A 22,236-nucleotide genomic window follows, 5' to 3' on the forward strand; every position below is an offset into this window, starting at 1 on the left:
AGCACTGTTCTGGCTGACAGATCCTCCACGAATAAAATTGATTCTAGCTAGAAGTTCCAAAGATCCCAGTCAGCCAATTCTAAGCATTTAAAAGCAACCTCATTTGCCTGCACTTACTGTCATTATCTGACTAATTATTGTGAAGTGCTTTTAAGAAACCCTGAGTGTGAGAGGTTCTATATAAAACCAAACCTGATCTCCTCTGCTGAGGAGGAATATGATGGTGATTGCAAGGTGAAATGAGATACATAATTTGGCTCTTTCCACAATGGAGACAGCTTGGTGGAAATTCAGGACAGTGCCTATAGTCAGGTTACTGTAGGATTCTGCTGTGGCTCCCCAGGGCAGTTAGGATAAGTACATCAGGAAAGGGCTTTACAGAGAAAATAGGCTTGTAAGGTGAGAATTTCAATCATGCAGAATTTTAATGACTCAGGCATTGATCAGGATAACAGCTATGAACAAATCAAAGAATGTAACATGTTTCTGGAGTTTTTGAAAGGCTGCTTTCTTATTCCATTGTTTTAATTGCTGCCTACAAAGTCAGAGGTTATTCTGAACAAGGTAGGAGACATTTATCTAAGTATGGTAAATAACATATAAGACTGACTACTCAGAAAGCCAGTAATTATGTTACTTCTTTTCACAAGTATGTTTGAATGTTGATGGCATGTGAAAAATCAGCTAACACATTTGCAAGAGTGTCCTATAGCATACAAGTCATCTGTGACAAGAGGAACAGAGAACCTACCAGAGCCAGTTGCATGGAGATTCAGAATGGTGGATCTTTTGGACGTGTGCTTGTTTCAAACAGCATAATGGTTTAGTTGTGCACATGCGCACACAGATGTTGGTTATTCAAAAGTAACAAGTAGCAGTATTTGAAATAACATGTTCCTGTGTTCAAAGTAGTTGGTAACAGGTGAGCAATGCATGCATTCTGCCTGTAGCTATATCAATACTGCATGTACCTTTTGGCAGCATTTCATACTCAAGTAGCTCCCAGGCTTGGGTTTAATTTTGATGACTGGGCGTGGATTCGGCAAGAGGAGCATAGAAACTCCTGAAGGACCTGGGTCCTCACATGGGTCTCTATTTGCCCAAGCTATGCCTTCTGTCCAATTGCTACTGTTAGCTCTATAGCATCCCACTGCCTCCCTGTTGCTGGAGCCTTTCCCCACTCTAGGTAAGGATACTGGTGGCAGGAAAATGCTCCCTAGGTCTAGAGCCTTTGCCTGCCGAAGGAAAAGACTCTGGTAGCCACCATCTGCTGAAGTTGTTCCCTGCCACAGGCCAAGAGTAGTGTAGAATGTGTGTGTTTGCAGCGTAGTAACATAGTCACAGGGCATCCCCTTCTCACACCAAAAGCACAAAAATACCAAATACAAACCTGCTCCTCTTCTCTCATCCAATTCAGTTTAAGTTTTGGTGATTATTTGTTACATTTTACAAAAGATCCCTAATTTTAAGAGAAGAGATGATTGGAAACTAGTGAAGTTTTAAACGGAATGTTCTTCAACAATGAGTGGGATCCTTAGCGCCCAACAATGTTACACCAGTATTGTTTAGAAAAAGAGAACCACAATACATAGCCAGTAATTATAGAGTGTCTTCCTAAGTGTCATAGTAATGTTAGAAACAATTTGTATGGCCTTAGGGAGGGAACACTTTGCCATTGAGAAGCCATGATTTGTTTAGTAAATGCAATGTATGAAAGAGGAGCTTTAACTAACCTGGAATATTTCAAGAATATTAGGGCAATGAATGTTAAATGCTTAGAGCTGTATTATGCCATCAGTTTTGAAGCAGAACTCCCTACAGAGTTTGCTGAGGATTCATGGCTCAATATGGACCTTAGATTTAAAAAGCAAACAAACTCAAAGCACTAATTTTGTTAAGGTTCAGAGTCATGACGTGGGAAATTAAATACTTTTCTGGTGAAAAAGCAGTTGGGAAAGGTGAGGGGAAGAAGGATGAAGTCACAAGACGTGCATCATACTGTAAAGAGGTTCCCAGTTATGTGTTCTGAGGTTCACCAGATACGCACGTCTTTTCTTTATACATCTGTGAGGGCCTGAAAATATCAAAGAAGAGTAAGTCTAATTTTCTAGCAACACTAAAATTTGAAAGCCTGCTGGTAATGTGGGACAGTCTAACCACCATGAGGATGTGTGCCAGCTTCTGGGCAGCAAACCAAGTAAGTTTAAATAGAGCAGCCATGCAGCATCATAATGAGAAGGTAAATTGTCTTTTGCCTGGTTTATTTCCCCACAGGACACTGAAAGCTCTGAAATTTGAACTTGCAGTTTCTACTTGATTGGATCCTTCATGCGGGGTGGGATTTGCCTTTCATGAGACTGGCAGGATCTTCAGCATCTCCTCCCCACAAAAAATCTCCATAGCTCTCTCAAGATTCACTAAATTTGCATGGTTATCTGTGCAGAAGGGTAGTATTCCCAGCCTGCTATAGTGCCATTATGAAGAAGTGGTGTTCTCATGGGCTGCTGTGGCAGTCTCCTATAACTCCATCACATTCCATCCACAACCTTTTCCATTTGGTTCCCAAAGGGGAGAAGTCCCCCCTCCTTTCTCCCTCAATTGCGCTCTTAGGTTTTTCTCTCTCCTCTGACTAAAGATGAAATAAGGAGTACATTTCAACAATGCAGATAACAATTTACCAAGGAACAATTTACCAGGAACAATTTACCAAGGCTTGTGCAGATTGTCCATCACTGAAGGTTTTCAGAACAAGTTTGTGTCCTTTTGAAATAGAGTCTATTTAAGAAAAAAGAAAAACAATTATTTTGGGAAAGGTTTGTGGCCTTCATTGAAGAGGAGGGCACACTAACAAGTTGATAGCACTTGTCCCTTTTCACCTTGACATTTATGCAAAAAAGATGGGAGATAGTGGTCCCAAGGAAAGAACGGAGGAGGTAATGTCGGAAATTTCTTGTAGGCACGTCTCAGTGGGTACATGAGAAGAGATTGAGTTATGGTGCTGATGGGACAGAATACAAACCACAAGGTATGAAGTGTGGACTTAAAACAGGAGTGAAAGTCAGGTAATCTGAGTTTACACCCATCTTGGCTTCCTGTGTCATCTTGAAAATGTAATTTAACTTCACTGGATCTTTGTTTCGCCATCTGTAATACAGACTTACTTTACAGGTGTGCACGTGAGAATAAACTCAATATTATATATAAAATACTTTGTTATACCTGCATGGAAAGCTCTATAGCAATGCAAATTGCTCTGTTGTTTCTCCAGTGCTTATACAAAATGATTTATTCTGTTCTGAACATTTATTCAAAAGTCTATGGTCTTCAACCTTAGAAGAGGCAGTCAAACATATAAAAAAAAAAAGATTTGGGGGGAAGTGCAAAAAAAAAAGTCAGGGCTGATTATCATTGCACAAGAGAAATCTTCAAGGTGACCTCAGAAGTATTCAAAAATATTAAGGAATTAGTGAAAGCAGAAAAGGATAAACAATGCACACTGATGAAGGGTTCAGAATGTGGCTAGCAAAAACCCATCAGAATAGAGTGTCTTTTTCAGGGTGGAAGCAGGCAAAACCAGGATAATTGACAGCAGGAGAGTTCCTATCAGTAATTAATTTCCAGGATTAAAGGGGATGTCTCCCAAGAAAATCTTTGCTCCTTCTAATGAAAACACTTGTAGCATGGAGCACAGATGAAAGAGCAAAGTTTTTTTAAATTTATTTATTTAAATGATGGCTCTTGATATTGAAATTAAACACAGCAGGTACAGAAGCTGTGCAAATTTGAAATTATAATATATGTGAACGTGCTGACTGGAAAAGGGGAAACTGGACTGGATTATCTAACATCACCTTCTGTTAACCTTCATGGAACAATTCAGAATGACCCTTTTTAAGATCCTGAAATATTTTCCACTTTGCACAGGTTTGCACGTCCTGGACCAGAATTGGAACTATTGGATTCTGCTCCGATGTCATTTCTGACTGGACTTGCCAGGATAAGAAATCCTCAGAGTTAACTTTTTCTTGTGAAACTTCAGTTCTGAGAATACCAGTGGTTCAGGTGATCTTTTGGATACTAATCCTTACTGCTTACTTAGTACTTTCTAGCTGTAAGTCCCAAAGTGCTTTACAAAAATCTGTAAGAATGTTCTTCATTTTAAAGATGGAGAAGCTGAGGCACAGTGTTTATCTGGCCTACCTAAGACTATACAAAGGTCAGTGGCAGCTATGGACGTAAAATCCAGAACTTCATCCTTCCACTCCAGGATACTTTTGAAGTAAGCCTGATCTCCAAACTAGCCAAATTCTGATGCTTCATCTCTTTTGCCACATGAGTTATGGAATGCAGAAGTAGCATTGTAGTGCCTAAGGAAACAGGAAAGAGACCAACAGCCTGGGTCGGTGGAGCCAGGGAGCACAAACTCACTCAGCAGCAGATCTTACTGCAGTTTCAGGGTGTGCTCCCTGCAGTGCTGGATCCTAGATGTCAGCAGCTATTATGCACATAGATGCTAGAACTAGACATGCTGTGGGGTCATTACCTACCTCTTGATTTGAAGTGGTTTGCATTATATAAAAGGTTCACTGTTTAGTTCAAGGGCTCTGAGCACAAATTGTTCCAGCACCTCTGACGATGCTGATGACAGGTAGTACTTGACTGTGCCTTGTGGAGGACCTCAGACCCCTACAGCAAAGATTTCTCAATAGCCAGAGTCTCCACCTACTGCTCAGGGAATCCTAGGTCAGCATTCTGCTTGACTTCCAGTTGGGAGTAACGGGACTGAGTTGAGAGAGGATCCACGGCACTTTGTTGAACCCATATAAGCCACATAGAATTTAACCAGTGGTTGTCTCTCTATAGTGAATTTATTGTATAGTGAATAAGAATGAAAAGTGCAGAGCCCATTCTTAACCATACTCTTTTCTGTTTCTTTTGTCCCCTTCATCATCTCTGCATCTCTTCTATTCTTCCCTCTACCTTCCCTTCTCAGCAGTAACTCCCAGTCACCCATTGGACTAAATGCCCTCTTCTCTCTCAATCACAGCCACTAAAATGTTCAGTGATTAAATAGTTAAAAGGCTTAGGGATTGTGTTTATTTTTAGTCATTAGCTTGTAATGCACCATTGAGATTCAGGGGAAACTGAGGGGTTCACATCTCTGTCATTGTTTTGAGCTCCCTGCAAAACCAAGAAGAAAGCAGCATTTTAGGAGGTTTATTTAAGGACAATAAATTTGTTTTTAAAAAAATGAAAGATGAGATTCTGCAGACTGCACATGCCAATTACCCCACCTATAAAATGGGGATAGAATACTGACCACCTTTGTAAACAATGTTGAGATCTATTGAAACGTGCTATATGGGCTTTGAAAAGAATATTGCTGAGAAGGGTCTGGGGTTTATAAGAGATGATAAACTAAATATAAATCATCAGTGTAATACTGTTGCCAAAGAAGTAAACAAACAAACAAAAAAATCCTTCTGGCACGTATTAGTAGGAATGTTGTAAGCAAGACTAAGGTACAATTCTTCCACTCCACTCAGCACTAAGAATCGCCTAAACTGGAGTGTTGTGTCTAGTTTTGGGGACCACGCCTTGGAAAAGGTGTGGACACATTCGAGAAAGACCAAAGGAGAATGACATAAATGATTAAAGCTCCTTAAAAAACATGACTAATGAGGTAAGATAGAAAATAAAATGGCTTTTAGCCTGGAAAGAGAAGATTGAGGGAAGCCATATAGTTCCGTACATTGTCCCTGAAACATCTGGCCTTGGTCACTGCTGGAAGACAGGATACTGAGCTAGATGGGCCTTTGATCTGAGCCAATATGGCCATTCTTATGTTCAAACGCTCTGCCTAGCTGTTTTATTCCTTTTCCATTGGGTGTGTATTTGTTAGTTCTTTTATGTTTGTATATAAATCATCTTGGACCTCTGCATCTTTGTCACTCAGCCCGCAAATCAGTGACGCCATTTTTTATATTCACTACTTCGTTGTTTACTGGAAGGTTTTCAGAATTTGGCAAAGATGTGTCTGTCAGCGAAAAATGGTCCTTGATGCTCTTTGCTTCTCATTCAGGAAGAGCTTCTACGGTTAATAGGTTAAAAACATTCAGTAAGATTTTTATTAGCAGCTGACTCCACACATTTGACCTTGATCTTTTCTCTTTACTGGGTCAAGCTGACAGGTGAACTGCAAGTTTTATAAGCAAAGGGTTTGATCCCTAGCTGGCAAAACTCAGTAGTTAATGGGGCTATGAAGACAAATGTTCGCTGAGTTTCTGAACTAAAAGGTTTTGGGGACTGTTTGTCTCGGAGTAGTAGCAAAAAAATATAGGACCTTTTCACTTCTAAATTGCCAGCCTAAATCCATCTCAGGGCAGATGTGACTGGAAATCTCTATTACCTGATGGCTATGCAATGACATGTGAAAGTTATTGTTTCCATCTGCGTCCAAGCGGAAAGGTGTTCTCTTCACACACAATACCATAACAATTAGTATCAAAACAAAAAAGCAGTCATGTAGCACTTTAAAGAGTAACAAAATAATTTATTAGGTGACGAGCTTTTGTGGGAAAGACTAGTGACTAACACCCATGCTGTTAGTATATAGGGGCCATGTTTACACTACCCCGCTTCTTCGAAGGGGCATGGGAATGATACAGACCAGGGAATATCAATGAGGTGCTGCCATGCATATGCAGTGTCTCATTCGCATAAAGGCAGCCATCTGAATTTTGAAGGGGCTAGCTTCGAAGTCCTGAAGGCAGCATGCACTCAACTTCGAAATTACCTTACTCCCAAAACGAATTTGAATTAAGGGAATTTTGAAGTTGGGCGCACATTTCAAAGTGCCCAGGGCTAGGCTGCTTGTCAGCACTTCAAAGTTAGCTGCTTCAAAATTCTCATGGCTGTTGTTATGCTAATGAAGCACTGACTATGCATGTCAGCGCCTCACTGATATTCCCTGGACTGTCATTTCCATGCCCCCTTCAAAGAAGGAGTCTAGTGTAGACACAGCCGTAGAGATGGAGATCAAAAACAGAGTAGTCAATGGTATTAATTACGCTTTCACCCTTAATTCAAGACAAGGTTGAGGTATATTAGTGAAGCAGTTCGAGAAGCCTCATACTTATACTGGAATTCATCCCCCAGACCCCTTTACTTGTCACAAAATAGTAATATACTGCTGCTACTAATAAAATGTTTAATTCAAAGCTAAGTTCATGGGTATAGAAGAACCAGGAATAAGGTAATAAAATATTATAACTAGAAGGACGTCAAGAGGTCACCAAATCCAGTCCCAAGCCCTCACAGAAGGACCAAGCACCATCTTTATCATTCCTGTAAGACCTAACCTGTTCTTAAATATGTCCAATGATGGAGATTCTACAACCACCCTAGGCAATTTATTCCAGTGCTTAACCACCCTGACAGGATTTTTTTTCCTACTGTCCAACTTAAACCTCCCTTGCTACAATTTAAGCCCATTGTCATGAAGGTTCCTCTGAATTCTTCCTTCACGGGAGGTGAGAGTAGAGGAAGTGGCATAGAATTCCAACCATTTTTAACTCGAGTCTTTCAAAACACCTTTGTCTGCATCTGAGAGCTTTACTCCTCCAATATCGCTACCAAAAGTGTGGGAGAGAGGAGAGAAGTTTTGGTCTCCTACCTTATACGAGTTTAAAGGAAAAATAATTAAAGGAAAAGACAAGAGCTTTAGCAAAATAACAGAGGCAAAGAAGCCCAATGAAAAAGCTAGGAAGGTAAATGGAGCGTATGCTTGATTGCGATGTGGGCAATCTGGACTCTGGCCCTGAATGCAGTAGGATGTAGAGGTAGAAGCACAATGGAGACAGACTATGGTATCTAACGGGCAGAGATAGAGATTGGAAAGAGCCGCATTAACCCTAAGAACTGTTTCTATCAGGTGGGCTTTTTGACAGGATGGGGAAAATGATGGAAATCCAAGAGAATCCTATTTCCCTTAACTCAGAAGAACTTCAGAACATTAGAACCCCTTTACTTCTCCTGGAATCAGTAGGGAAGAAAGAAAAATCACAATGTTTATTTCTGGGCACTCCCTCCAAGGCTTTTCAGGTGACAGATTCAGTGAAAACATCTATCTCTGCTCTGTGCTCAGTAAGCAGAAAATGAAACAGAAGAGTCTGTGTGACACTGAGTGATTTCAAGCCCTTAGTAAAGCATGCATTAAACCCAAGGCAAGTCCTCATGAGAAAGTGGGTAGCTTTTAATAAAAACACAGCCAACAGACTCAAAAAAGGGCCGGACCCAAACAAACGGCAAACAGAAGACCTCCGGAATGCTTGCTGCTCTCGGAAGGAGCACAGGTTCCAGGACATGCTGTTGTGATTCTAACTTGCCGTGGACATTCTCATCTGAACCAAAGAATTCCTTCCAAAATATCTAAGGGAGCAAGACTGGAATTGCAATTTCTCTTCCCACTTGGGACTTCAAGCAGGAACTGCAGTTCTTCCTTTGTTCTCTGTCAGATATGGGAACTGCAATTCCTCGCTTTCTCCTGGCCTAGGAGAGACAGTCTATAATATGAAACTCATTCAGTTTAGTTTTTGGGATGTGAAAGCAGAGTATTTGGCCTACATCATGGCAGTTTATATTCAAGTGTGTAAATGGAACCTCTTTTCCAAAGCAGATTGCTCAGTGTCACACCCAGCACTTGGTGTCCACTAGGACTGCCCACGCGAACCCATATTCTCATAATACTACTGAAAACTCGATCATGTTCATCTCTCTCGGTGTGTATCAGGATATATTTTCCTTTACAGCAGAGATCAATAACAAATGATTTCTCTGAAGAGTAGGATTTGAGGGATTCGGTAGGAAATCAGAGGGATCTGTATTACATAAACCAGTGTTTCCTACAAAGTGTGAACTCATTTAAAGACTGGTCTTTTCAAGCAGTGGCTACTAGTGCCTGTCACAAGCCACTGAGGTATAGGAGGTTTAAGAGGATGATGAGAAAATGTGTCTTTTGCTTCATGATAAGGTACTCTGTATGGCTGTTCCTAAAATGCCTTCGAAAAGGTAGGGCAACCCTGTATAAAAATTCAGTGACTAACTTAAGGAATTATAGAATAGGTTTCTCTATTCCATTAGTTGGAAGGTGTGCATGCCTGTCAAGGGCAGGATGGGATCCTATGTATATGTTCTAGACCAATAATTCTCAAACTTTAGCAGACCCCGAGCTGACCACTCAGGGGTGCTTTCCTCCCTGCTGAGCCTCCTGTCTTGCCCCAACTCCATCCTTTCCTCCAAAGCCTCACCGCCCCATCAGCCCACCTCTTCCCACTCTGCCTCCGCCTCTCTCCTACCCTGCCTCTTTTCACTGTCTTCCTGCAATCATGTTCTCTCACCATCTCTTCCAGCACCTCCTGCACGCTACTGAACAGCTGTTCTGGGGCCTACTGGAGGCTCTGGGAGGGAGGGGGTGGAATTGATCAGTAGGACTGGAGGCCCAGACATGACTTGTAGACCCGCCCCCATGTCACAGTCTGAGAACCGCTGTTCTAGACAGTAACCACACAAGCTCTTTCTGTGTTTAGCTGGTGATTGATAATGGCCAAATGTGTGCAGAACACTTCACAGCTAATATGAAATATGGTCCCTGCACAAAAGAGTTTACAATCTTTTCCACATATTTCCCTACATACGGGGATAAAACAATGGGACCAGGCAGGAAAGGATAAGGCTTGTATATAGCTGTGTGTCACTTCTTTATGGAGCAGCAGTAGAATTCTGTCATTAGAGTGAAAACTAGAAAGGCAACAGGGTCCATTATTTAGGGTATTAACCTAAAACTTGAGGGAACTAGGTTCAATTCCCTGCTCTATCACAAACTTCCGATGTGACCTTGGGCAAGTCACTTAGCCTCTCAGTGCCTCAGTTCCCATCTGTACCCTGGGACAAATAACACTGCCTCCCTCTCAAGGGTGTTGAGAGAATAAATAAATCATAGAAAAAACAACATGGAGGTCAGCTGCACTCAAAAGATGAACAAATATATTATAGGTATTCAGATGCTGTTGTAGTGGAGGTCATATAAAATACCAGAAAAGGAGCTTCACAGATATGATGGTTGGAAAATGTCCCTCTAGCTGACTTTTTTTTTTTTTTTTTGGGTGGTGGTAGTGGGGGGCGGGGGTTGTACTTCATAGCTTCAAAATGGCTTCATTTACAATCTCCGTGTTACATTTGCTCAATTGATCAATGTATTTCAGTGTCTTCTGCCTTCGGAGAAGGATGGATATATAAAAGGAGCTTGTGATGGGCTGAGTATACCCCACGTGAAAGTAGACACGAAAGGAGTTAGCTAGAGGTTAGTTAGAGAAGGGAGACCAAAACGGGAGTGATGGAAGATTGAGAGAAGATGCATTGGGGGATGGGGAAGTAGAGAATTGGGTGGTTTCTCCAGCTGTTAATTTTCAAACACTTTAAAATTTGGGCTTTTAGGCAATGGAAAATGTTCTAAAGAAAGTACCATTTTTACTGGCTGTTGTTTGAAACATTCTGTCAATCGTAATTTTTAAATAACATTTTTGCTTAGTAATATGCTAATAACTGAGCACTTTTAATTGTGTCAGTCATAGAGACAGCCAAGTTATGTAGGGAAAAAATCAGAAAAGGCAAGTCAGGTACTGTAGATGGTTAATGACTGTGGTACAGAGGGATTAAGTTAACAATATATTGTAGGTCTGTGGTTTCATTAGTGGGCAGGTGCTTTTACTTATATCAATATATATAAATAGCTAATACAATATAAGGAGAGCAGAGGTTGTGGAAGGGTTTAACGTAGATAATTGCACAGCATCTGTTACCCAAAATAAAGCTGGGCTGTAAAGCTGGCTCATCTTTGCTAGTCTATGACATATTCTGTAAGGTGATTCATATTTCCAGCCACCTCAGAAGTCAGGGTAAGGATGTTCAGCAACTTGAACGATTATGGGGTCTCTAAAAAGTTTATTTCAGTCTGAACATTATCCTTCAGTAAGACCATATTATAGTGGTTGTAGGAAGACAGCTAAAATTGAGGCGTTTAACTTCTAACTGAAGACCTTTGCTGCAGTACAGGTGTCATTTGTAGATCCCATGTACTAAAAAGCAGAAAATGGAAGTTCTTGTTTCCATACACCGTAGTACAGTGTATCAGAGAGGTAGCCGTGTTAGCCTGTAGCTTCGAGAACAACGAGAAATCTTGTGGCACCTTATAGACTCAGGTGCCACAAGACTTCTTGTTGCTCTTATAGTACAGTGAGCATTGCTGCTGTTTGTACTTGTTGCCCAAAGTTTGAGCCCAGAACTGTCACTTGGGTGGAGGCACAACCACAACAGCGTTTCTCTGTGTAGCTGCTACTTCCATGTTCTATGATCAGATGTCACATTGCAACTGCAATGGCCTCTTGGAGCTCGAGCACTCCACCTGGCTGTCCCAGAGACCACTGATGATTCAACTTGTGAGATTCTGAACAAAAAAAAAGTCTCTCAGACCACTTTGTCTCTGCTTCCATTGCTTCACACTGACTCAACAGACATTCAGGCTTCAGAGACACACCCAGGTAAAATGGCAACCCTGACATTATATTGTGCAGATACTTTTATGTACAGTAATTTTTGGTTTGTTTTCCCTGCGACTTATTCAGGAAGCTAAGTTTTTTTCAGAGGGAAAGAAAGGTTTGATCACTTGGAGTCAATAGCGAGACTGAGTCCTTAAGGAATATCCTGTTAAATATGTGCCCTCAATAGACATGTTCAGTGTGGCTGAGTTAACATTACCATGAGAACATAAACATTTTTATTTTTGCGACATTTGTTCATTTACATTCATAGACCTTAATGCTACGTTCATTAGATTTTCTGTATATTTAAACAATTTTCAGTTAGGTGTAAATCGTAATAGCTGCACTGCCAGTGGTGGAATGATGTCGATTTACACAAGCAGAGAATCTGACTAATGTAAACATATATGTGTGTATATATAATCACCACAAGGTATTTCACAGTGCATGGGAACACTACACAGCAGCATATGAAATGAGGAAAATACTGTATCAAATAAAATATCCGGGGTAAGTTGAAGGCATAACTAATTATTTAGTTTGCCTAAATTGGGATTTAGGTAGGTCTACTGTGGTAATGATAGAGTGTTCACCATGTGATAATTTCTGCCAGTAAGTTCTGGTAAATAAAATGATCAACTATTACTTTTATAGGTAAGGACATCTGTCATTGTGGCTTTTAATTTCAGATATTACTCTGTATTACAATAACATCTGTGTGCTATCTGTTCCTTTTAGCACAGCTCCAATTTCAAATTTCAGTAAAAGAAAAAGCAATTTAATGTAACTGTGGTCATTTTATTTTGTTCAATAAAAGCAATCATTGCCTATAACTACTTTCAGAATGTTGCTAGTAACTTGCAGCTGTTACCAACTGTCTGCTAAAAGGACTCTCCCAAACTTAGCAAATGTCTTCAGAGACTTTATTATTAGTATTAGTATTTTTAGTTAAAAGACTGAGAAACACAGGCAGTACAAGACAGCTGGCAATCACTGAAGTAAAATGAAAAGTATTGTTTTTTAAAAATTTCAGGTGGGTGAAAAAGAAAAGACTAATTCTTTTTCTATCTTCTCAAGAAAAGATTATGTACATGAAGTGGCTCATTCTGAGCCCATTGAAATTAATAGTAAGACTTGCACTGAGTTTAATGGGGACAACTGATCTTCAATTACATTTGAGTTTGCTCCAAGACAACCATTGCTTTGAAAACAGCAGGAAGTCCTGTGGCACCTTATAGATTAATAGATGATTTGCAGCATAAGCTTTCGTGAGCAAAGATCCTCTTTGAGCATCCTTTTTAATGGGGAGTTGTAATCAGCCTTGTGGATAAAGGGGAGGTGGTGGATCTGGTTTATCTGGACTTTGGTAAGGCATTTGACACAGTACTGCATGACCTTCTTATCTGTGAACTGGGGAAATACAACCTAGAGGGGGCTGCTGTCAGGTGGGTGCATAATTGGTTGGATAACTGTTCATACAAGCTGCGTCTACACGTGCACGCTACTTCGAAGTAGCGGCAGTAACTTCGAAATAGCGCCCGTCGCGGCTACACGCATCGGGCGCTATTTCGAAGTTGAAATCGACGTTAGGCGGCGAGACGTCGAAGTCGCTAACCCCATGAGGGGATGGGAATAGCGCCCTACTTCGACGTTCAACATCGAAGTAGGGACGTGTAGACGATCCGCGTCCCGCAACATCGAAATAGCGGGGTCCTCCATGGCGGCCATCAGCTGGGGGGTTGAGAGATACTCTCTCTCCAGCCCTTGCGGGGCTCTGTGGTCACCGTGTGCAGCAGCCCTTAGCCCAGGGCTTCTGGCTGCTGCTGCTGCAGCTGGGGGTCCGTGCTGCATATACAGGGTCTGCAACTAGTTGTTGGCTCTGTGTATCTTGCACTGTTTAATGAAAGTGTGTCTGGGAGGGGCCCTTTAAGGGAGCGACTTGCTGTTGAGTCCGCCCCGTGACCCTGTCTGCAGCTGTGCCTGGCTCCCTTATTTCGATGTGTGCTACTTTGGCGTGTAGACGTTCCCTCGCTGTGCCTATTTCGATGTGGTGCTGAGCAACGTCGAAGTTGAACATCGACGTTGCCAGCCCTGGAGGACGTGTAGACGTTATTCATCGAAATAGGCTATTTCGATGTCGCTACTTCGAAATTAGCTATTTCGATGTAGCGTGCACGTGTAGACATAGCCACAGAATAGCTATTGATGGGTCATAGTCATGTGGAAGTGCAGGACATGTGGGGTTCCACAGGGGTCAGCTTTGGAGCCAGTTGTGTTCAATATCTTCATCAGTAATTTAGATAACTGCATAGAGCAAGTACACTTATCAAGTTTGCAGATGATACAACGCTAGGAGGGGTTGCAATCGCTTTGGATGATAGGGTTAGAATTCAAAATGATCTGGACAGACTGGAGAAGTGGTCTGAGGAAAATATGATCAAGTTCAATAAGGACTCCTTTTAGGGAGGAACAATGTTTCATATGTACAAAATGGGAAGTGACTCCCTAGAATGGAGTACTGCAGAATGAGATGTAGGGGTCATAGCGGACCACATGCTGAGTATGAGTCAAGGACAAGAAGCAGTGGGTTTAAATTACAGCAAGGGAGGTTTAGGTTGAACATTAGGAAAAGTTTCCTAACTGTCAGGGTGTTTGAGTATTGGAATAAATTGCCTAGAGTGTAGAATCTCCATCTTTGGAGATATTTAGGAACAAGTTGGAAAAATATTAACATCAATGACATAGATGGTGCTTGGGCCTGCCATGAGGGCAGGGGACTGTATTAGATGATCTCTTGAGGTTTCTTCTGGCTCTAATATTTTATGACTTATGATTCTAAAGCCCATGCTCCACCCCACCAAGGGCAGTGGAGTTTTGGCTCTGCATTCTCCTTACCCACGGTCATATGGTAGCTTGGCTATCAGAAGGAGGTCATGGTGCAATGAAAACCCTGACCTAGATTAAAAATACAACTTTCTTTAACTATAAAGTGAGGGATTTTAAGAGAGGATAAGTATAAGGTATCAAAGTCAGAAGTGGTTACAATATAAAGATGATACTTCCTAGCAGCTAAAACTTAACATGCCAGACTTTGTTCAAAGTTGAATCCTTACCCAGCAACATTGCTGACTGGATTCTCACATCAGGATCTCCTCACAAAGTGAAAGGGCAAAACAGAAAGGTAATACAGAAAGGTAAGGACCAGAAAATCCCCTTTTATTGATAGTCCAATTAACTTTTGAAGTGGATTCCTCTGATGATTAACTTTCCAAGTTTATTTTAATTGTACAGATAGGAACATGGAGTTTGGTGGTGAAGGAGGCTCCATGTTTTTCCTTGTCACTTGTCTTTACTGATGAAAATTTTCTGTTTCTATCTCTTCTCCTTGTTGTCTCAAGGACCCTATTTACTACTTTCACATAAATTGAGATAAGTACACTTTTTTTTTTCATTCTGGATACGTCTGCCTGGACAGGACTATATAGTTTTGAGTATGTACTAAGACCATTGTAGAGAGGGATTTCATAACTTTACATATAATGTTGCTGAACACATTTTACTATGATATTATTGACCAGTTAGATATTAGTTTCCAGATGATACCTCACATGGCATATTTTGTACAGCGATTATTACATTATTGACCACAAAATTACAATGCTTTGAATAAAGGGTCCCATGATCAGTATTCCTGTGTTTGGTCTTTGAACCTTAAGCATGTGATTAAATGCTTTCTTGAATAGAGATGTATTTATTAGTAGAGCTCTTGGCTTGGCCATTGATTCTATTTGTGGCTAGTGCAAATCAATTAGGGTCTGATCCTTCTAAATGCTGAATTACATCACATTTTACTGGTATCAGAGGAAGTTCATGTTTCTTAGCATCTGCTTACAGGATTAGGCTCCATGCCAATTTCCCCATCTGTAACATAGAGATAATAATCCTAATTTCCCTCTGGGGAATGTGGGGAGGCTAAATCAATTGATGTTTCAAATGCTTTGTGATGGGAATGCTACATAAATGCAAGTCATCCTTATAAATTAAAGTGTCATTCTTAAAAAATGAGTATGATCAAGTGGGAACTGTGAGCCAGAATTCTTGTACTCTATTCTTGACTGTCCCTGTTGGCTGGTGCAGTGAAGAATGAAACCCTTTCCCTTTTGGTGAGGCCTCTAAACCTTCCCTTTTGAAAAGGAAGCATGGATCATTACAATGTTTTTTTCAATCAGTACTGTCCCTTTAAACTCCCAGTACTTATATTTGTCTGAAAAAATATGGGCAATACTTATCTACTTCACAGGGATGGTACGAGGATTTAGAGATTAATATGTAAGTATGTTCAAATATTTGGTGAAAGGATTAGAGATTAGAATGCCCAAAAATGGTGAAGAGGCACTGTCCTATGTTCAATTAATTCTTGTATCTTATGAATCCTTAGAAATCACCAGAGTTTGTGAGCTCATTTGATTGATGATGGTGGTGGTGGTGGTGGTGGTGGGAAGAATATGGGGGCAAGGGGCATGCTTCCATCCTGAATTTTGTGTGGGAGTTGGATAAGATTTTTCCCACAAAGGTTTCCTCTCCCTTCATTCCACACATATGATTTTACCTACAGGAGAAATGATCTGATCCACATATGACTGTAATTTACATATCAAAGACAGTTCAGCTCAGATACGACATTTGATTCCTTTTGTTTTTTCCTTGACTTTTTCAGGTGCTTTCAACTGACAGGTTTAAGGTGATCAGATGATGTATGCTTACTCATTCACTCAGTCTTATTGTGGAATAAGAAGAACCCCTGAAAAGTGCTGTCCAGTTTCATCCGAAGCAAAAGAGAATACATCCTAGTAACTTTGGCTTGGGTAAGATTAATCATGAGCTTATCACAGAAAACACAGTAGATGTTCCTCATACAAAATAAATGTTAACAACAGAAAATGGAGTTTGCAATTTGACTCTGGAGTACTGTGACCAGTTCAGGGCCCCTCATTTTAGGAAAGATATGGAGAAATTGGAAAGGGTCCAGAGAAGAGCAACTAAAATGATTAAAGGTCTAGAAAATATGACCTATGAGAAAAGATTAAAAGAATTGCATTTGTTTAGTTTGGAAAAGAGAAGGCTGTGAGGGGACATGATAGTGATTTTCAAGTACCTATAAGGGTGTTAAAAGGAAGAGGGAGAAAAATATTCTCCTTAGTCTCTGAAAATAGGACAAAAATAAATGGTCTTAAATTGCAGCAATGAAAGTTTAGATTGGATGTTAGGAAAAATTTCCTATCTATCAGGGTGGTTAATTACTTGAATAAATTGCCTAGGGTGGTTGTAAAATCTCCATCATTGGACATATTTAAGAGCAGGTTAGATAGACGTCTGTCGGGGATGGTCTAGATGGTTCATGGTTCTGTCATGAGGGCAGGGAACTGGACTTGATGAACTCCTGAGATCCCTTCCAGTTCTATGATTCTGACTTATCCCACCCTGTTGTGTTCCCATTGAAGTCAATGGTGACAAGATTTCACTCCATATGCCTAACAACTTGAAGCCACCCAAGTTTGAATAAAATTAGCCTTAGAAGTATGTAAGACAAGACTCAGATGAAAGTAGTATCTTTGGTTTAGTTCTTAGTGGAGATGAACCAGAATCAAAATCATAGACTGAAATAGCTCTAAATATGGGGGACATTTAGATTTGAATCCAAACTGTGGGATTTGGGTCCATCTCCAGTTTTCATCTACCTGATCCAGCACTGAAAAAGGAATTTGAACTTAAAACCTTTATGTTTTGGTTCCATTGCCATATTTAATCTTTTTACAGTGTTTGCATTTACAGCACATTTGAAATGTTGGCATTTTACAAGAGTATAATAAGGGTTGTAATTAGAACATGCTGGAAGCATCTGAGCCAAAGTCAGTAGCTACTACTTTTTTTTTAAAGCACAAGCTTGTCAAGTTCAGCAGAGAAATTTTCTTTATCATTATTTATTGCAGTAATTATAAAAACAAACTTTAGAAAAAAAATTAAACTTGTGAGATGCTTTCCAAAAGTCTTATTGAAATGAGGGAAATCAGACAAGAGAGAATATATACTTTCTCTTCCCCCAGCCCCACTGCCAAACACATTTCCCATTATACCTGGAAAGCATGGAACAACACAACAAAATTGGAAGGTTACAAAATTAGGCCCTGATCCAGCAATGGGATCTACAAAGACACTAGCACCTGCACAGTTGTTATTGCTCAGTTGGAGTGACTGTCTGGGACATCACATGTATGGGACTGTTAATGAATAACCTACTGCAGTAAGTGGGAAAGGAGATGTCCCAGACAAAGGAGCTAGTGTGTTAAGCAGAAAAATTAACAGAATATTGAGGTGTCTTTCAAAGAGTTAACTTCTAACAAGGAAGCTCAAGGCTCAAATGCTGCACTTCTGCAAACATTAATGCAGACTGCCATTAGCCAAGGGAAATACTTTGTGAGGCTCATTACTTTAATTGGTCCCTGTCATCTAGTTAAAAAGGAGAGAAGAAGAACTGTTCCTGACAAAAATTAAGGCTCTTAAAAGTGCTGTTTGTTGGTGTAGTACTTCAAAGTGCTGTTTAGAGCATTTTTTTGAAATCTTCTAGATAGGGAATTAATTAAGTTTAGATGATTTACCCCCCACCCCACATCCCAGTATTCGACATGGTAGCAGCAGGTAGCAGTCATGTCCAGAGACCATGCGCGGTAGTGGGTGTGTAATAAATAATTTAGGTAACATACTATAATTGTAAGTAGCTAGTACATGTGAATACTGCTCTCTTTACTGGATTGATCAGAAGTGCTCAAATATGTTATGGGACAATTACTGCAAATGAAAAAAAAGATGATTCTCCATCATCTGAACAAGTAGTGTCAGGAACAGTGGGATGTGGACACAGTTACACCTATGAAGTGCCTATGTGGCTATAGCTTTAAATTTTTGTTACTTTTCATATATTTTTATATGAAAATCTTTTCTTGAAAAACATGGCATGCTTAGCATGGGGACAGATGGGTGGAGTTCTGTTCCCTACAACCTTCAACACTTGTGATGTTCAAGTTCCCACAAGCTTTTACTTCTGGAGAAGAGTAAAGAATGGTTGACTGAAAGCTGGGATTGTAGGTTACTCTCTTGGCCTCTAGATCTACCACTGACTTGCTCTGTGAACACAGGCAAATACTATAAAAGCTCTGTGACCTTCATTGTCCCATCAGTAAAATGGGAACAATACTTGCCTCATAAAAATGCCTATTGAAGCAGATCTATTTGTTATAATCACTTTGAATAAAAGGTTTCCTATATGTAAATTACAGTAAACCACCAAAATACGCAGCTTCAAATTGTGCTTAACTTCCTTTAAAGTGAGTTAAGCACAACTTGAAGCTGCTCTGTGGCTGGCTGTCTGCCAGGTTCTCCCAGAAGTCAGGGAGAAGGGGCACCTGGCTCCCAGAGAGGTGGGCACCAGCGAACGAGGTGGCAGCCTGGTTCCTGGCTCCCCTCCACTCTGGGAGCCAGAAAACTCACCAGTTCTGTTCCCATCTAGTTCCTGTCTCCCCACAGCTTGTGTAGAAATTTGAATTATGCATGAGTTGCAGGAAACAACCCCCTGTGTAACTCAAGGTTTCACTATATTAATATGAACCATTGACAGATCCGTTTATAACACAACCATCCTTCAAAGTAAATTGCAAAGTTGTTTTGTAGTATCCCCACCAGCATGCAAATAATATGTGTTCATTTACTTTTTCAAGATTCACACACATTTGTTCTTGTGAGTGGCAGAGGTGTTTTGTTTGTACCCAGGACTGCTAAAAAAGAAGAAGAAACAAAAGTGTTGTTACTAAAATGTCCTTCTGTTGCAGATTCTTGTTTATTTCTCTTTTGTTCTAGTCACTTAAAATCTGTACCAAAATTAGCAATATTGTTTTGGTTAATTATCCTTATCAAGGAAACATTGGCAGCTTCTCTGGGTCACTACAGCAATTTCTTTTATATTGTAAAAATGCTTTTTTTTCCTTTAAGTGAAAATGTACCCAGTGTCATGTGACATTCCAGTTTTACACTGATGAAGGCTACCTGTGGAGTTATTAGCCATGTCTACACATGCATGCTACTTTGAAGTAGTGGCACTAACTTCAAAATAGCGCCTGTCACGGCTACACGCGTCGGGCGCTATTTCGAAGTTAACTTCGACGTTAGGCGGCAAGACGTCGAAGTCGCTAACCCCATGAGGGGATAGGAATAGCGCCCTACTTCGATGTTCAACGTCGAAGTAGGGACCGTGTAGTCATTGCACGTCCCGCAACTTCTAAATAGCGGGGTCCTCCATGGCGGCCATCAGCTGAGGGGTTGAGAGACGCTCTCTCTCGAGCCCCTGCGGGGCTCTATGGTCACCGTGGGCAGCAGCCCTTAGCCCAGGGCTTCTGGCTGCTGCTGCAGCAGCTGGGGATCCATGCTGCAGGCACAGGGTCTGCAACCAGTTGTCGGCTCTGTGTATCTTGTGTTGTTTAGTGCAACTGTGTCTGGGAGGGGCCCTTTAAGGGAGCGGTTTGCTGTTGAGTCCGCCCTGTGACCCTGTCTGCAGCTGTGCCTGGCACCCTTATTTTGATGTGTGCTACTTTGGTGTGTAGACGTTCCCTCGCAGCGCCTATTTCAATGTGGTGCTGTGCAGCGTCGAAGTTGAACATCGACGTTGCCAGCCCTGGAGGACGTGTAGACATTACTCATCGAAATAGCCTAGACATCGAAATAAGCTATTTTGATGTAGCGTTCACGTGTAGATGTAGCCATTTAGTGTTGTAGATAATTGTCATGCTTAATGCAACCATGTCAGACATTTATCTTTATAGTTTATTCTCCACTGTTTTGCAATGCCCTATTAGAAGCTTGAAACTGTTGTTTCATTATCTACTAGTTTTCATCTCTTTCATTAGTCAACAGTTTGTACTATTTTTAATGGGAGATCAGTATGGCTAAGTATGACTGCCTTCCTTTTTCATAATCTGCCTCATCTAGGGACATAAATGCAATTCTGGTGGGTGGAGGGGCCAGGTTCCTAGTTAACATGTGTTCCAGTTGCTGGTTGAAGCCAGATCTATGTTAGAAAATTCATCAGGTATCATAACTCAGTCACTCAGGGCTGTGAAAAATCCACAGCCATGAGCAATACCTCTAACCTGACCCAAACCCCACTGCAGACAGTGCTAGGTCACTGGGAGTATTCTCCCATAGAGAGTGTTGGGTGGTAGAGAGGGACATAAAGGGTGCACCAGCTAAAGGGAGGGAATTTGACTCAGACCTTCCCTGAGGAAAGCCTGGGAAAGGGCTTACTCCCGTACCCTGCAGCAAGGGAGGAACCAAAGATTTTGGCTTTTGATTTGCAGTTTTTCTGATTTGCTCCAGGGGTTTGTGCGCTGCAGTTTCCTCAGGGCACATCATAATTTGCAATCTATTGCTAAGCAACTTGCCTGGGACCATGTAGTGCATTGAATGGGAATGGAATCCCAGTCCCCTTTCTAAGGCACTAGAAACTAACACTGGTAAAAATTCTAAACCCAAACATTTTTTTAATAAAGGGCTTTCCAACAAAGACAAGAAGAAGTGGGTTCAGTTCCTAGCTGTGCAACACACTTCTTATGTCACCTTGTACAAGTCAGTTTATCTCAGTTCCCCACCTGAAAGATGGGGACAGCAATACAGGTTGAACCTCTCTAGTCCAGCGCCCTCAGGGTCTGACTGGTGCCACATGAGAGAATTTGCTGAATCATGGGAGGTCAATATTCCACTGCTTACTGGGCTCTTAGAAGACATTTAGGGATAAATTACAGCTAAATAACAGCACAGAATATTGAGAGCCAGGACTGGTGGCTGTAAATAAACTTTATGGAACCATGGGAAACTTGGCCCCACCCACAATCTGTGGTCATCTGGCTAACTAAAAACATGCTGGATTACCGATATTGCTGGATGAGGGAGTTCGGGATAAGAAAGGTTCAACCTGAACTTCCTTTCTCCCACTCTGTGCCTTTCAGTAATTGCTAACTGTTCAGAGCTGAAACTGTCTCTTTCTGGCTATGTCTACACTTACCAAAAAGTTCGAAATGTCCATGCTAATGGCCAGATTGAAGAATACTAATGAGGCACTAAAATGCATATTCAGTGCCTCATTAGCATGCTGCCAGCTGCAGTACTTCAAAATTGCTGCATTTTGCTCCCACGTGGCTTGTCTACACAGGGAGTTCTTTTCAAAACGACCCCATCAACATCAAAATTGCCTTATACCTATGAGCTCATGGCCATTTTGAAGTTTTTGGCAAGTGTAGACACAGCCTCTGTGTATACAGTGCCTAGTACAATGGAGTCCCAATTTCCCTTGGGGTTGCTAGTTATTACTATAATAGATGGAGTACATAACTGGAGCTATGCTGTTAAGAGACACATTTAATAGACAGGGCCCTTGGAAACCCATTGGCCATGTCTACACTAGCCAAAAACTTCGAAACGGCCATGCAAACGGCCATTTCGAAGTTTACTAGTTAAGCACTGAAATACATATTCAGCACCTCATTAGCATGTGGGTGGCCACGACACTTCAAAATTGACATGGCTCACCGCCGCA

At 41.1% G+C, this 22,236-nt stretch overlaps 1 long non-coding RNA gene across 4 annotated transcripts in view; it reads left to right on the forward strand.

The window, feature by feature from the left end:
• Positions 1-22,236, forward strand: part of LOC142011206 (uncharacterized) — a 261,545-nt gene that overhangs the window by 202,730 nt on the left and 36,579 nt on the right. For all 4 annotated transcript variants that reach the window (XR_012644997.1, XR_012645000.1, XR_012644996.1 and 1 more), the window contains exon 5: positions 16,315-16,462. This is a non-coding gene — a long non-coding RNA (uncharacterized LOC142011206). The remainder of the gene's footprint in view (positions 1-16,314; positions 16,463-22,236) is intronic.

Source organism: Carettochelys insculpta, chromosome 3, assembly GCF_033958435.1.
Source record: "Carettochelys insculpta isolate YL-2023 chromosome 3, ASM3395843v1, whole genome shotgun sequence".
NCBI lineage: Eukaryota > Metazoa > Chordata > Testudines > Carettochelyidae > Carettochelys > Carettochelys insculpta.